The following is an 18,292-nucleotide window of genomic DNA, read 5'->3' on the forward strand; positions in this document are numbered from 1 at the left end:
GAGGGCATAGATTTAAGGTGAGAGGGAGGAGGTTTAAAAGGGATCAAAGGGGTAAATTTTTCACACAAAGAATAGTGGCTATCTGGAATGAGCTGCCAGAGGAGGTGGTGGAGGCAGGAACAGTAGCAACATTTAAGAGGCATTTGGACAGGTACTTGAATGAGCAAGGCATAGAGGAATATGGAATTAATGCAGGCAGGTGGGATTAGTATAGATAGGCATTATGAGCGGCATGAACGTGGTGGGCCGAAGGGCCTGTTTCTATGCTGTATGAATCTATGACTCTGTGAGACCTGAGGACTATTTTAGGAATATCCTCAGGCCAATCTCTTTAGTTATGCTTTGCAGTTGCACCATGTGTTTCATGCCCACAGTTGTTAACCAATTTCTCGCCCAAAATGATTGACTCCCATAGGTTGATTAAATACATAATGTTGGAACTTTTAATCTGTTTATATGGGAGATGCTACAAGACCAAGAAATGTAATTCTGTTACTTTTAATGATAACAATGATTAGTTACTAACTCTAATTTCAATAAAACAGTAACACCTTTTTCTCTTAATCTCCTGACACAAGCTAAATCTAGTGTGTTGGACTTACTCGCTTGTCATAAGAACAGGATATTGTACCTTGTGACCTCCCCTTTGTTAGTTAATACCCATGCATAGCTGACCTGGCAAAAGATACTTTGTAAGCTATGAAACCAAAGACAACAATGTTTAGGGTTCATAGAGTTTGAATGTTGGTTGAAACTAGGAACTGAATTGATACTCTTATATGGCCAATCTTTTTTTAAATTTAAAAAATACTGGCCTTTGCAGTTTAAGCCTAAAAATGAATAAGGAATCATTTTAGTCCCTTATTCCACAATAACAGAAAGGAAAAAAGTGCATAACTTCAGGATATCCAATGTGCTTTACAGCTCAATGAAATTGGATTTGAAGTACATGTGTGTAAATGCCCAAAGTGTGGTTGATAAGGTTGGTGAGCTGCAGGTGCAATTAACCACATGGAACTATTATGTCATGGTAATAACAGAGGATTGGATGCTTAATATTCCTGGCTACAAGGTATTCAGGAAAGACAGGGAAGGAAAAAATAGTGGCCGGGTAGCAGATTTGATTAAGAAAATACTACAGAGCTAGGAAGAGTGAATGCCCTTGAGGGGTCAAAGACAGGATTTATTTTGTTGGAGTTAAATAATAGAGGAGCTATTTTGCTATGTATATGGTAGTATAGTAATCTAGAAGTCTGGGCTAATGATCTGAAGATGCGAGTTTACATCACAAGACAACTTGGGAATTTAAATGCAGTTAATTAAATAAACCGGGAATAAAAATATTTACTCATTATCAGTAAAGGTGACCATGAAACTACTGGAGTATTGCACAAGCTCATCTGGTTCACTATTGCCCTTTTGGGAAGGATATGTGCTGACCTTAAGTGGTCTGGCTTTTATGTGCCTCCAGACCCAGAGCAATGCAGTTGACTTTTAACTGCCCTCTGAAATGACCTAGCAAGACATTCAATTGTATTAAACCAGTACAGAAAAGTATAGTAAGAATAAAACCAGATGAACTGGCACCGTCCATGACAAAGGCACACCCAGCTCAGTTGACCCTGTAAAGTGCTCCTCAATAACATCTAGTGACTTATGCCAAAATTTGGAGAGCTGTCAAACAGACTAATCAAGCAAGGATGTGACAGTGGGAGACTTCAACAGAGACTCCGGACCCCATGAAGGCTCATGGCATCAGGTCAAACATAGGCAAGGAAACCTCCTACCGATTACCACCTACTGCCCTCCCTCAGCCGATGAATCAGAACTCCTTCATGTTGAACACCACTTGGAAGAAGCAAGGGCACAGAATGTACTCTGGGTGGGGGACTTTAATGTCTGACCAAGCTGGCCAATTCCTAAAGAACATAGCTGCTAGACTGGGTCTGCGGTAGGTGGTGAGGGAACCAACAAGAGGGAAAAAACTTGTCATTATCAATCTACCTGGACAGTACAAGTAGGAGTGACATCCGCACAGTCCTTGTGAAGATGGAGTTCTGTCTTCACACTCCGTATACCCTCCATCGTGTTGTGTAGCACTATCACTGTGCTAAATGAGATAGATCTGTTCTGAATCTAACAGGTCAAAACTGGGCATTCATGAGGCGCTGTGTGTCATCAGCAGCAGAATTGTATTCAACCACAATTTGTAACCTCATGACCTGGCATATTCCTTAATGTCCACTATGGAGAAGGCACAAATCAGGAGCGTGATGGAATACTCTCCACTTGCCTGGATGAATGCAGCTCCAATAACACTAAAGAAGCTCGACACCATCCAGGACAAAGCAGCCCTCTTGATTGGCACCCTTTCCACCACCTTCAACATTCACTCCCTCCACCACCGATGCACAGTGGCAGCAGTGTGTACCACATAAAAGATGCACTGCACCGACCCATCAAGCCTCCTTCAACAGCCCCTTCCAGACCCGCCACCTGTACCACCTAGAATAACAATAGCAACAGACACGAGAACACCACCACCTGCAAGTTCCCCTCCAAGCCACACAACATCCTGACTTAGAACTATATCACCATTTCTTCACTGTCAGTGTGTCACAAACCTGGAACTCCCTCTGTAACAGAACTATGGGTATACCAGATGGACTGCAGCGGTTGAAGAAGGCGGCTCACCACCATCTTCTCGAGGGCATCGAGGGATGGGCAATAAATGTTGGCCTTGTCAGTGACGCTTACATCCCATGAAAGAATTAAAAAAAAGACTCCCTCCATCATGTCGCAACACCACTATGCTAAATGGGAAAGATTCAGAACCAATATAGCAGCTTAAAACTGGGCATCCATGATGCACTGTGGGCAATCAGCAGCAGCAGAATTGTATTCCAAAATCAACCTGTATCCTCTTGGCCTAGCATATCCCTCACTTGACCATTACTATCGAGACAGAGAACCAATCCTGGTTCGAATAGGAGTCTAGTAGAGCATGCCTGCAGCCACGTCTGTAATGTGGTGCCAACCTGGAGAAGCTGTAACACAGAACTACATGCATGCTAAAGAGCAGAAGCTAAGCAGTCCCACAACCAACAGATTGCTTGGCAGTTCTGCCACATCCAGTCATTAATGCTGGTGGACAATTAAACAATTAGCGGGAGGAGGAGGCTTCATGAATATCTCCCTTCTCAATGATGGTGACATGTAGCACACGAGTAAAAAATGGTAAGGCTCAAGTGCTTGCAACTCTCTTCAGCCACAAGTGCCAGATAGATGATCTAGTCTTCAGCCAATTCTATTCAGTCCATATAATATCAAGAAATGGCTGAGTGCAAAGGCTATGAGCCAAGGCAACATTCTGGCTCGAGTGCTCCAGAACTAGCCACATTTCTAGCCAGTTTGTTCCAGATCAGCTACAACCCTGGCATCTAACTGAAAATGTTGAAAATTGCTGAGTATGTCCTTTCCTCAAAATGCCAGATTAATCTAATCCGGCCAACTTCCACCCCATCAGCCTTCTCTCAATTATCAGCAAAGTGATAGAAGGTGTCGTCGACCGTGCTATCAAGTGACACTTACTCACAAATAACCTGCTCACCGATGCTCAGTTTGGGTTCCACCAGGACTACTTGGCTCCAGACCTGATTACAGCCTGGGTGTCCTTGTTCATGTTTCACTGAAAGCTAACATGCAGGTGCAGCAAGCAATTGGGAAGGCAAATGGTATGTTTGTCCAAATGTGGACAAAAGATTTGAACTCCAGAGGTGAGGTGAGAGTGGTTGTCCTTAAGATCAAGGTAGCATGTGTGCGTGGCATCTAGTAAATCTGAAGTCAGTGGGAATCAGGGGAAAGCACTCTACTGGTTGGAGCCATACCAAGCACAAAGGGAGATGGAATCATAGAATGGCCTGTTGTGTCCCTGCCGACTCTCTACAAGAACAACTCACCTAGTCACACTCCCCTGCCTTTACCCGCAGCCCTACAAATTTTTTCGCTTCAGATAATGAGCCAATTCTCTTTTGAAGGCCTTGATTGAATCTACCTCCACCACACTCTTAGGCAGAGAATTCCAGATCCTAATCAAGCGCTGCATAAAAAAAAGTTTTTCCTCGCATCGCTGTTGTTTCTTCTACCAATCACCTTAAATCGGTGTCCTCTGGTTCTTGACCTTTTGGCCAACGGGGACATGGGAACATAGGAAAAAGGAACAGGAGTTGGCCATTCAGCTCCTTGAGTCTGCTCTGCCATTCAACTAGGTCATGGCTGATCTTCTACCCCAAAGCTATTTTCCTGCATTATCCATATATCCCTTGATATCTTGAATATCTAAAAATCTATCGATCTCTGTCTTGAATATACTAAATGACTGAGCCTCTACAGCCCTCTGGGATAGAGAATTCCACAGATTCACCACCCTCTGAGGGTGATGAAATTCTTCCTCATCTCAGTCCTAATTGGCCTGTCTGAGACTGTGTCACCTGGTTCTAGACCCTCCCCAGCCAGGGGAAACATCCTTCCTGTATCAACCTTGTCGAGTCCTGTACGAATTTTGTATGTTTCAATGAGATCACCTCTCATTCTTCTAAACTCTAGAGAATATAAACCCAATCTCCTCAATCTCTGCTCATAAGACATTCCTGCCATCCCAGGAATTAGTCTGGCGCACTTTCGTTGCACTCACTCTATGGCAAGAATATCCTACCTTAGGTAAGGAGACCAAAACTGCAGTCGCACCAAGGCTCTATACGATTTCAGCAATATTTCTTTACTCCTGTACTCAAATCCTCTTGCAATAAAGGCCAACGTACCATTTACCTTCGCAGTTGCTTGCTGCACCTGCGTGTTAGCTTTCAGTGACTGATGAACAAGGACACCCAAGTCCCTTTGGACATCAACACTTCCCAATCTCTACCATTTAAGAAATACTCTGCATTTCTGTTTTTCCTACCAAAGTCGATAACTTTACATTTTGCCACATTATATTCCATCTGCCATGTTCTTCCCCGCTCATTTAGCCTGTCTAAGTCCTCCTGAAGCCTCTTTGCATCCTCCTCACAATTCGCATTCACCAAGTTTTGTGTCATCAGCAAACTTGGAAATATTACATTTGTTCCCCACATCCAAATTATTGCTATAGATTGTGAATAACTGGGGCCCAAGCACTGATCCTTGCAGCACCCAACTAGTCACAGCCTGTCAACCTGAGAATGACCCTTTAATTCCTACTTTCTGTTTTCTGTCCGTCAACCAATCCTCAATCCATGCCAGTATATTTCCCCCAATCCCATTTGCTCTAATTTTGCTTACGAGCCTCCTGTTTGGGACCTTATCGAAAGCCTTCTGAAAATCCAAATATACCACTTCCACTGGTTTCCCACTTATCTATTCTGCTAGTTACATCCTGAAAAAACTCTAACAGGTTTGTCAAACATGATTTCCCTTTCATAAATCCATGTTGACTCTGCCCAATCCTACCATTATTTTCTAAAAGCCCAGTTATAATATCCTTTATAATAGATTCTAACATTTTCCCTACTACTGATGTCAGACTGACAGGTCTGTAGTGCCCCGTTTTCTCTCTCCCTCCTTTCTTAAATAGTGGGGTAACATTTTCTCCCTTCCGATCTTCAGGAACCATTCTAGAATCTATAGAATTTTGGAAAATGATCACCAACGCATCCACTATCTCTGCAGCCACCTCTTTCAACACTCTGGGATGTAGATCATCAGGTCCAGGGGATTTATCAACTTTCAGTCCCATTAATTTCTCCAGTACTACTTTCTTCTTACTCATTCAAATTTCTCTCAGTTCCTCATTCTCACTAGTCCCTTGGTTCTTTAGTATTTCTGGGAGTTTTTTTGGGCTGAAGTTTACAGACCCCCCTGACGTTGGGGGCGTGGCAGGGGGCGGGGGCCAGAAAATGCCTCCCGGAAGGCCCAGCCCGATATTGCCGGCGGCGGTGAGACCTCGTGGCAGACACGCCCCCCCGCCACTTGGCGACGGGATAACCATTAACATATTTAAATCCACTAAAATTAATGAATTAATCAGACCTGCACCCCCGCCTTCCGTCCTGCTGCGATATTGGTGCTGGTGGCTGATACTCCCGCGCCTTTTGATCCCCATCCGGGGAACCGAGGCGGGATATTGGTGGTGAGGGGGAGGCAGGTAAGTTTGTCAGTGCGGGAGGTGAGGGGAAGCGGGGTCAAACTAATATCATTGGGTTTAGGGGATGGTGGGAAGGGTTAGAATTTAAAGTTTATGTACTTTGGGGGAGGGGAAGATCAGGTGGATCAGGGATGTGTTTTGGGGGGTGGGGAGAGGGCAAGAAATTAATTGCATGATTATTGGGGGGGGTGTGGGAGAGGGGCAAATTAAATGTTTAAAACATTTTTTGTAACCTCTTTTAAATATTTAAGTTGAATGAAATAAAGCCCTTTAAAATGGCGTCAGTGCCTGCTCAAAGGCTGCTGACGTCATTGCCGGCGACAGACAGCCCGCCACCTCCATGTCATCGGGGCGAGCGGTCCGCCCCAGCCATTTAAATGAGCTGCCGCGTTGAACAGCGCGCCGGCTGGATGACACGCGGTCCGCGCAGGCGAACCACCATTGTTTTCGTCCGCCACCAATTACGGCGGCAGGAATATAAATTCCAGCCCTTTCTATCTTCCTCTGTGAAGACAGACACAAATACCCTAGTTTCAGATTGAAATACATCACTTTCAAACCTAAAGTAAAATTCTGTCATAGTATGGTCACTTTTTCTTAGAAGCTCCTTTACAACAAGGTTATTAATTAGCCCTTTCTCATTGCACAATACTAGATCTAAAATAGCCCATTTTCTAGTTGGTTCTTCAACATACTGTTCTAGAAAAGTATCTTGTATACATACCAGGAATTTGTCCCTCCAGCATTAACGCTAATTAGGTTTACCCAGTCTATATATGTAGATTGAAGTCCCCCCACTCTTTGGCCTCCTTGTCTCGGGAGACAATGGGTAAGCGCCTGGAGGTGGTCAGTGGTTTGTGAAGCAGCGCCTGGAGTGGCTATAAAGGCCAATTCCAGAGTGACAGACTCTTCCACAGGTGCTGCAGATAAAATTGGTTGTCGGGGCTGTTACACAGTTGGCTCTCTCCTTGCGCTTCTGTCTTTTTTCCTGCCAACTGCCAAGTCTCTTCGACTCGCCACGCTTTAGCCCCACCTTTATGGTTGCCTGCCAGCTCTGGCGATCGTTGGCAACTGACTCCCACGACTTGTGATCAATGTCACAGGACTTCATGTCGCGTTTGCAGAAGTCTTTAAAGCGGAGACATGGACGGCCGGTGGGTCTGGTACCAGTGTCGAGCTCGCTGTACAATGTGTCCTTGGGGATCCTGCCATCTTCCATGTGGCTCACATGGCCAAGCCATCTCAGGCACCGCTGACTCAGTAGTGTGTATATGCTGGGGATGTTGGCTGCCTCGAGGACTTCTGTGTTGGAGATACGGTCCTGTCACCTGATGCCAAGGATTCTCCGGAGGCAGCGAAGATGGAATGAATTGAGACATCGCTCTTGGCTGACGTACGTTGTCCAGGCCTCGCTGCCGTAGAGCAAGGTACTGAGGACACAGGCTTGATACACTTGGACTTTTGTGTTCTGTGTCAGTGTGCCATTTTCCCACACTCTCTTGGCCAGTCGGGACAGAGCAGAGGAAGCCTTTCCCATGCGCTTGTTTAATTCTGCATCGAGAAACAGGTTACTGGTGATAGTTGAGCCTGGGTAGGTGAACTCTTGAACCACTTCCAGAGCATGGTCGCCGATATTGATGGATGGGGAATTTCTGACGTCCTGTCCCATGATGTTCGTTTTCTTGAGGCTGATAGTTAGGCCAAATTCATTGCAGGCAGCCGCAAACCTGTGGATGAGTCTCTGCAGACACTCTTCAGTGTGAGATGTTACTGCAGCATCATCAGCAAAGAGGAGTTCCCTGATGAGGACTTTCCGTACTTTGGTCTTCGCTTTTAGACGGGCAAGGTTGAACAACCTGCCACCTGATCATGTGTGGAGGAAAATTCCTTCTTCTGAAGACTTGAACGCATGTGAGAGCAGCAGGCAGAAGAAGATCCCAAACAGTGTAGGTGCGAGAACACAGCCCTGTTTCACGCCACGCAGGATTGGAAAGGGGTCTGATGAGGCGCCGCTATGCTGAATTATGCCTTTTCATATTGTCATGGAATGAGGTGATGATACTTAGTAGCTTTGGTGGGCATCCAATCTTTTCTAGTAGTCTGAAGAGACCACGTCTGCTGACGAGGTCAAAGGCTTTGGTGAGATCAATGAAAGCAACGTAGAGGGGCATCTGTTGTTCACGACATTTCTCCTGTCGCTGGCGAAGGGAGAACAGCATGTCAATGGTGGATCTCTCTGCTCGAAAGCCACACTGTGCCTCAGGATAGACACGCTCAGCCAGCTTCTGGAGCCTGTTTAATGGCGACACGAGCGAAGATTTTCCTCACTATGCTGAGCAGGGAGATTCCACGGTAGTTGTTGCAGTCACCACGGTCACCCTTGTTCTTATAGAGGGTGATGATATTGGCATCGCGCATGTCCTGTGGTACTGCACCCTCGTCCCAGCACAGGCAAAGCAGTTCATGCAGTGCTGAAAGTATAGCAGGCTTGGTATTCTTGATTTCAGGGGTAATGCCGTCCTTCCCAGGGGCTTTTTCGCTGGCTAGAGAATCAATGGCACCACTGAGTTCCGATTTTGTTGGCTGTACGTCCAGCTCATCCATGACTGGCAGAGACAGGGCTGCATTGAGGGCAGTCTCAGTGACAACATTCTCCCTGGAGTACAGTTGTAGGTAGTGTTCCACCCAGCGGTCCATTTGCTTGCGTTGGTCAGTGATTGTGTCCCCTGATTTAGATTTGAGGGGGACAATCTTCTTGATGGTTGGCCCAAAAGCTCTCTTAATGCCATCATACATTCCTCTGATATTTCCTGTGTCAGAGGCCAGCTGAATATGACTGCATAGGTGTTGCCAGTAGTCATTTGCGCAAGGCCTGGCTGTTCTTTGTGCTGCGCTTCTGGCAGCTTTAAGTGCTATGGATGTTAACTTGCTGGGGGGCTTTCTTGTAGTTCAGCAGTGCGATGCACTTAGCGGCTATGACAGGTTCCAGCTCTTCAAAGTGAGATTGAAACCAGTCTGCATTCCGCTTCACACGATTGCCATAGGTGGTCATTGCTGAGTCATAGATGGCGTCTCTGATGTGGGCCCACTTGGTCCCTGCATCCCCTGTAGGAGTGTTTTGGAGGGCTTTTTCAATTGAATTTAGAAACTTACGTAACAGCTGTGGATGAGAAATTCTGTTAGTGTTGATGCGCGGGCAGCCCTTCTGCTTGGAGTGATGCAGCTTCTTTGGTTTGAGGCTAACCTTGCTATACACCAGGGAGTGGTCGGTGTCGCAGTCCACACTGTGGAAGCTGCGTGTGATTTGAACGCTGTTTAAAGAGGCTCGCCTTGTGACGATGAGGTCCAGTTGGTGCCAATGACGTGATCTTGGGTCCCTCCAAGAAACCTGGTGACAGGGTTTAGTGTGAAAGAATGAGTTGGTGATGCAGAGGTTATGATAGGTACACAACTCAAGCAGTCTCTGCCCATTCTCATTCATCCTTCCAACGCCAAAACACCAAGGCAGGAGGGTCATGAGTCATGGTTGGCCCCAATCCTGGCATTAAAGTCCCCCAGCAGGAATAGGTGTTCGGTGTTGGGGATGCTACTAATGATATTATGGAGTTCCTCGTAGAACTGGTCTTTAGCTTCAAGTGGGGAGCAGAGTGTTGGAGCATAGATGCTGAGTAGGTGTACTAGACCAGAGGCGGTGAACAGTCGGATGGACAATCTGCGTTCCGAGCCATTTGAGGGTGGCTCTATCATGCTGAGCAAAGAGTTTCTGATGGCGAAGCCCACTCCGTGCTGTCTTGGTTCTTCAGGATCCCTACCCTGCCAGAAGAAGGTGTAGTCTTACTCTCTTAGAGATCTGCTCGCAGGGAGGCGTGTCTCCTGAAGTGCTGCAATGTCCATATTGAGTCTACTGAGCTCGTTGTTGATGATAGCGGTCTTCCGAGAATTGCTGATTTGTGTAAGGTCTTCCGATAGGCCAGGACACATAGTTCTGACGTTCCAGCTTGCAAAGCGAAGGGCTGGTACCTTCTTTCCTTTTTTGGTCATGCTGTTTGGTGCGGTGTTACAGTCCACTTGTCGGGCTATGACCCTGAGCTCCAAGCCCCCATTGAAGCAGGTGGACTGTGGCGGGACAGAACCTTACTGACCGGGGGCTGCCCGGTTTGAGGCGGGCAGTAGCTGTCCAGTGAGATGCGATGACCTCTCCCACCGACAAAAGCAACCCGTGGCGCCCAATCCCTACGCCAATTGAGCTGGAGTTTTAACCCGTAACTGCTGCCTTCCGTGTTGATTTAGTTGCTGTGAGGCGACTATGGAGTGACCTCTCCATGGCTCATGCCTGGGTGTATGTATGGAAGTTGTGAGTTGCCCAAGTGTCAGAACCCCCCTCTCGGCCTTCCTGGTGGGGTCCAAAGGAGTGCAGAGCACGACGTTTGGCAACAGTATGGCTGCAGGAACTGCCGTAAACATGCCAAAGGTGACACATGACCGCCTTTGGGGTTCCCCTCTGGATTTTCTGTTACGGTTTACTCCCTTAGCCTTGGTCTCTCCCGAGACGCCCACAAGGCAGTGGGGTTGTTGGGGCCCCTACACAGGGGTAGGTGGATGCCGGTGGGAGGAGGTAGGGGGAAGGGGGTGCAGGGGGAGCTGGGAGGGGGGCTGCAGGGGGTAGGGGAAAGGGGTGCAAGGGAAGGGGGTGCGAGGGGAAGATGGTGCAAGGGGGGAGCTGGGAAGGGGTTGCGAGGGGGCTGGGGGGAAGGGGGTGCGAGCAGGGGTGGGGGAAAGGGGGTGCGAGGGAGTTAGGGGGAAGGGGGTGCGAGGGGGGTGAGATGGGAGTGGGGCGGGGGGAGGGGGTGCAGGTAATAAAACATTGCATCAGCTCCCACCATTGTCCCTTTTACAATGGTGTATTACTACTGGGATCGGGATCGGGATCCGGGAGCCGAGCCGGAGTTATGGGGAAAGTTTGTGTGGAAACAGCACGGAGTCGCCGAGTGAGCGGGAGCCGCTGCCGGGACCATGTGGCCGCTCTTCCTCCTGATCGCCGCCGTGGACGGGCTCCCCGAACACAGTCAAGTGGCCTTCCTGTCCAGTTGGCCAAGCTTGGAGTCCCCCATGATTACTATATTGCCCTTGTGACATGCACCTCTAATTTCCTGATTTATACTGTGACGTACATGACCACGACTGGTGGCCTAGAAACAACTCCTACCAATGTTTGCTACCCCTTGCTGTTTATTAGCTCTACTCAAACTGACTCTACATCTTGATCCTTCAATCTAAGATCATCTTTCACTAACATACTAATCTCATCCTTTATTAACAGCACTACCCCACCTTCTTTTCCTTTTTGCCTATCCTTCCTAAATGTCGAACACCCTTGAGCATTCAGTTCCCAGCCATGGCCACCCTGCAGCCTTGTCGCAGTAGTGGCAATTCGATCTTACCTGTTTGCTTCTATTTGTGCTATCAATTCATCTACCTTGTTGCGAATGCTGCATTCATTCATTCATTTAATTCTGCCTTTTTATTATTTTCACAATCTCTAGCCTTACCTGCTGACACACTCTTAGGTTTGTAACTCTGCCCCTTGCTCCCACATTCAGATTATCAATTTGCCTTCTCCTCTCTCTTTAAATTATCACATCTTCCCTCACTTGATCCCTCGCCCCCACTATTTAGTTTAAAACCCTCTCTACCGTCCTAGTTATACGACTGCCAGAATACTGGTCCCAGCATGGTTCAGGTTAAGACCATCCCAATGGTGCAGCTCCCACTTTCCCCAGTACTGGTGCCAGTGCCCAATGAATCAAAACTCATTTCTCTCACAGCAATCTTTGAGCCACGTATTTAACTCTCATCTTATTTACCCTTCACCAATTTGCTCGTGGCTCAGGTAATAATCCAGAGATTATTACCTTTGAGGTTCTTCTTTTTAATTTAGCCCCTAGCTGCTCGTACTCCCTATGCAGAATCTCTTTCCTCGTCTTATCTGTGTCGTTAGTACCCTCGTGGACCACAACAACTGGATCATTCCCCTCCCACTGAAGTCCCTCTCCAGCCCAGAGCCGATGTCCTGAACCCTGGCATTGGGCAGGCAACACAGTCTTCTGGACTCTCTCTTTTGGCCACAGAGAACAGTGTCTATCTCCCTGACTATACTATCTCCTACTACCACTACATGCCTATTAACCACCCCACCCCCAACCCCTCCGTTTGAATGGCTTTCTGAACTATGGTACCATGGTCAGTTTGCTCATCCACACTTCAGCCCTCACCCTCACCTTACAAGCTGAAAGAACCTCAAACCTGATGGACAATTGCAAAAACTGAGGCTCCTCTTCTTCCTTCTCGATCCTCTTTCCTGTCTCACTTGCAGTCACACCTTCCTGTCCCTGACCACTAACCAAATCAGAAGACACTATCCTGAGGGTGTGACTGCCTTCTGTGACTGCCAAAGTGTCCAGATAACATCCCCCCACCCCCCCCCCCCACCCTCCTCGATGCATAACAGTGTCTGTAGCTCGGCCTTCAGCTCACTGACTTTGAGACACTTAATGCAGATGTGGTTGCCGTGGATTGCACTGCAGTCCACCTGCTCCCACATACTGCAGCTGCAACACATCACCTGCCCTGTCATCTTTATTGTATTTTAATGAACTATTCGATTTATTATTTAATTAATGAAATTATTTATTTATTTTTAAAGTAATGTTAAATTAATGCCTCTACTCTTTCTGCCTCTTACGTTACTAATTTAAACTTTAGTAATACGAATAAATCTTACCACTTGTAAAGTAGCTACTTAAGGGTTATTTAAGAAAAAGAAAATTTTGCGTTTTTCTAATTTTCCAGCTATTTACAGAGAAACCCTGTGATGTCGCTGTTAGTTTTTTTTCACTCTTTCTTCAAACCCAGCGCGCACTGACTTCCAGCCACAACCATAGCGGCAGCCTGCCTCTCCGGTCTCCCAGGTAAGTGTAGGCCCCAAACCTCGGGCTGGATATATACTCTCCCTCTCCGGTGTGTTCCCTTGCAAGTCTGATGCCTCTCCAGCCTCCCAGGTAAGTGCGGCTCACTACTGTGATGGAGTCGTGGTTTGTGAGACCAGTGGAGGAGCGTGTGCAGACTGTTGTCTGAACAGATGACTTGTTGAATTCTATTTGATGCACTGACTCTGGTTTCAAAGCTTTTTTTGGGGGGACAGTTCCTAACTTAACAAAGTTCTGGGGAGACAGAACTGGTTGGAACCAGATAAGACACAGATTCATTTGACCAGAGGCATGTGACTCGTGCTATCCAAGCTCAGATTATAGGATTGCTGAGTTCAAGCAGGCTGCAGGGACTGTGGCAGAGTGTTTTTTCAGACAAGCTGCAAAGATTGGGAGATGATTCTGGGAGCTTGCCATTGACAATTATGAATTGCGGCAGCTGCTTTTGGTGACTTAAAGAAATACTGGTGGATCCATGTCAAGACTGTCATGAGCAGAGCTGAGGAGGTTTGGGATTGTGTGCCGTTTTTGGTGGAGACCATACCTGTGGAGTTCAGTATTGCTGGGGAACTGCTGTTGGATGAAAATCGGTGACTGCATCTTGGAAGATCGGAACTGGAAATCTATCTAAAGAAGTTGAGAGTCTTGAAGAGCCTTGTGACTGTTTGGTACCATATTTGCTGAGTGGGCTGCCCAGTAAATCCATGAGATCTGTCTTTGTTACATCTGTTAATTAACATGTAATATGTAAACTATATATATTAACTGTGATTTGTCTGTTATTTCATGTTTAATTTATTTCGATTTTGGTTTGATAAAGTCAAAGTTATAAAAGTGAAATCTTGGCCATTTGTTTTTTTTTACTTGGGGCCATTCGGTAAATTCAGTTATTTTGAGTCACAGAGTTATACAGCACAGAAACAGGGCCTTCGGCCCATCGTGTCCGTGCTGGCCATCAAGCATCTAACTATTCTAATCCCATTTTCCAGCACTTGGCCCATAGCCTTGTATGCTATGGCGTTTCAAGTGCTCGTCTAAATACTTCTTAAATGTTGTGAGGGTTCCTGCCTCTACCACCTTTTCAGGCAGTGCGTTCCAGATTCCAACCACCCTCTGGGTGAAAAAATTTTTCCTCAAATCCCCTCTAAACCTCCTGCCCCTTACCTTAAATCTATGCCCCCCCGGTTATTGACCTCCACTTAGGTTAGATAGGAAGAAACTTTTTCTCTATCAATGCCTCTCATCATTTTGTATACCTCAATCATGTCCCTCCTCAGCCTTCTCTGCTCGAAGTAAAACAACCTAAGCCTTTTCAGTCTCTTTTCATAGCTGAAATGTTCCAGCCCAGGCAACATCCTGGTGAATTTCCTCTGCACCCTCTGAAGTTCAATCACATCCTTCCTGTAGTGTGGTGCCCAGAACTGTACACAGTACTCCAGCTGTGGCCTAACTAGCGTTTTATACAGCTCCATCATAACCTCCCTGCTCTTATATTCTATGCCTCGGCTGATAAAGGCAAGTATCCCATATGCCTTACTAACCACCTTATCTACCTGTGCTGCTGCCTTCAGTGATCTATGGACATGTACACCAAGATTTCTCTGACCCTCTGTACTTCCTAGGGTCCTACCATCCATTGTATATTCCCTTGTTAGTCCTCCCAAAATGCATCACCTCACACTTCTCAGGATTAAATTCCATTTGCCACAGCTCCGCCCATCTTACCAGCCCATCTATATCGTCCTGTAATCTAAGGCTTTCCTCCTCACTATTTACGACACCACCAATTTTCGTGTCATCTGCAAACTTACTGATCATACCTCCTATATTCACCTCTAAATCATTAATGTACACTACAAACAGCAAGGGTCCGAGCACCGATCTTTGCGGTATACCACTGGTCACAGGCTTCCACTCGCAAAAACAACCCTCTACCATCACCCTCTGCCTCCTGCCACTAAGCCAATTTTGGATCCACTTTCCCAAATTGCCTTGGACCCATGGGATTTTACCTTCTTAACCAATCTCCCATGCGGGATCTTATCAAAAACCTTACTGAAGTCCATGTAGACTACATCAACTGCTTTACCCTCATCTACACATCTAGTCACTGCCTTGAAAATTTCAATCAAGTTAGTTAGACACGATCTCCCCCTGACAAAGCCATGCTGACTATCCCTGATTAATCGCTGCCTCTCCAAGTGGAGATTAATCCTGTCCCTCTGAATTTTTTCCAATATTTTCCCAACCACTGATGTTAGACTCACCGGCCTGTAATTACCTGGTTTATCCCTGCTACCCTTCTTGAATGATGGTACCACATTCGCTGTCCTCCAATTCTCTGGTACCTCTCCTGTGGCCAATGAGGATTCGAAAATTTGTGTCAGAGCCCCTGCTATCTCCTCCCTTGCCTCACATAACAGCCTGGGATATATCTCATCTGGGCCTGGGGATTTATCCACTTTTAAGCCCGTTAAAACAGGTAATACTTCCTCCCTTTCAATGCTAATATGTTCAAGTATATCATAATCCCCCTCCCTGATCTCTACACCTACATCGTCCTTCTCCATAGTGAACACAGATGAAAAGTAATCATTTAAAACCTCACCTCTGTCCTGTGGCTCCACCTACAGATTGCCACCTTGGTCCCTAATGGGCCTCACTCTTTCCTTGGTTATCCTCGTGCCCTTAATACACTGATAAAACCCCTTGGGATTTTCCTTTATCTTGCCAGCCAGTGTTTTTTCACGTCCCCTCTTGGCTCTCCTAATTACTTTTTTTAGTACCTCCCTACACTTTCTATACTCCTCTAGTGCCTCCGCTGTTTTCAGTGCTCCGAATCTGCCATAAGCCTCCTTTTTTTCCTGATCCAATCCTCTTTATCCCTTGACATCCAGGGTTTTCTGGACTTGTTGGGCCGACCCTTCACGGGTACGTGTTGGCTTTGAACCCTCACTATTTCCTCTTTGAATGACTCCCACTGGTCTGATGTAGACTTTCCTACAAGTAGCTGCTCCCAGTCCACTCTGGCCAGATCCTGTTTTATCATATTGAAATCAACCTTCCCCCAATTCAGTACCTTTGTTTCCGGCCTGTCTTTGTCCTTTTCCATAACAACCTTAAATCTTAGAGTTATGGTCACTATCCCCGAATTGTTTCCCCACTGACACTTCTACCACTTGTCCAGCTTCATTCCCTAGGATTAGGTCCAGTACTGCCCCTTCTCTTGTGGGACTTTCTACATACTGGCTCAAAAAGCTCTCCTGTATGCATTTTAAGAATTCCGCCCCCTTTAAGCCTTTTACACTGAGACTATCCCAGTTGATATTGGGTAAATTGAAATCCCCTACTATTAATAACCCTATTATTTTTACACCTCTCTGAGATTTGCCTACATATCTATCTCTCCCTGACTGTTTGGAGGCCTGTAGTACACTCCCAGCCAAGTGATTGCCCCCTTTTTGTTTTTAAGTTCTACCCATATGGCCTCATTTGAGGAACCTTCTAAGATATCATCCCTCCTTACTGCAGTAATTGACTCCTTGATCAACAGTGCAATGCCACCTCCTCTTTTATCCCCTCCCCTGTCACGCCTGAAGATTCTATACTGTGGAATATTGAGCTGCCAGTCCTGCCCCTCCCTCAACCATATCTCTGTGATAGCAACAATATCATAATCCCATTCGCTAATCTTCTTTGGCCTCCTTATCTCGAGAGACAATGGGTAAGCGCCTGGAGGTGGTCAGTGGTGTGTGGAGCAGCGCCTGGAGTGGCTATAAAGGCCAATTCTACAGTGACAGGCTCTTCCACAGGTGCTGCAGAAAAATTTGTTTGTCGGGGCTGTTACACAGTTGGCTCTCCCCTTGCGCCTCTGTCTTTTTTCCTGCCAACTGCTAAGTCTCTTCGACTCGCCACACTTTAGCCCTGCCTTTATGGCTGCCCGCCAACTCTGGCGAACGCTGGCAACTGACTCCCACGACTTGTGATCAATGTCATAGGACTTCATGTCGCGTTTGCAGACGTCTTTAAAGCGGAGACATGGACGGCCGGTGGGTCTGATACCAGTGGCGAGCTCGCTGTACAATGTGTCTTTGGGGATCTTTCCATCTTCCATGCGGCTCACATGGCCAAGCCATCTCAAGCGCCGCTGACTCAGTAGTGTGTATAAGCTGGGGATGTTGGCCGCCTCGAGGACTTCTGTGTTGGAGATATGGTCCTGCCACCTGATGCCAAGTATTCTCCGGAGGCACCATTCGCTAATCAACGCCCTCAATTCAACTGTCTTACTAGTAAGACTCCTTGCATTAAAATAGATGCAATCCAGCCTTGCATTTTTCCCTTGTGCCTTAACAGGTCTATATTTGCTCTGCCTTCCAGATTGACTCAGTTTCTCTTCTATATTTGGCTGAGCATCACCCCCTCCTATGCCTCCACTCTGCCAAATTAGTTTAAACCGCCCACAACAGCACTCGCAAACCTCCCAGCAAGGATGTTGGTCCTGTTCCGGTTCAGCATGCAACCCGTCCAACGTGTACAGGTCCCAGCTTTGCCAGATACAGACCTAGTGATCCAGGAAACTAAAGCCCTCCCTCCTGCACCATCTCTTCAGCCACGCATTTATCTGCTGTATCCTCCTATTCCTATACTCACTAACACGTGGCACTGGGAATAATCCAGAGATTACAACCTTTGAAGTCCTGTTTTTTAATCTGCTACCTCGCTCCCTCAATTCTTTTTACCTATGTCGTTGGTACCAATGTGTACCACGACCTCTGACTGTTCACCCTCCCCTTTCAGAATCTCCTGCAGCCGCTCTGAGAAATTCTTGACCCTAGCAGCAGGGAGGCAACATACCATCCTGGAGTCGCGTTTGCGTCCACAGAAATGCCTATCTGTACCCCTTACAATAGAATCCCCTATCACTATAGCTCTTTCACTCCTTTTCCTTCCCTGCTGTGCAGCAGAGCAATGAACTTGGCTGTTGCTGCTTTCGCCTGGCAGGCCATTCCCCCCCCGCCACAACAGTATCCAAAGCGCTATATCCGTTTGAGAGGGGGATGGCCACAGGGGACTCCTGCACTACCTACCTGTGGCTGCTACTCCGCCTGGTGGTCACCCATCCCTT

Source organism: Heterodontus francisci, chromosome 10, assembly GCF_036365525.1.
Source record: "Heterodontus francisci isolate sHetFra1 chromosome 10, sHetFra1.hap1, whole genome shotgun sequence".
NCBI classification, from domain to species: Eukaryota; Metazoa; Chordata; class Chondrichthyes; order Heterodontiformes; family Heterodontidae; genus Heterodontus; species Heterodontus francisci.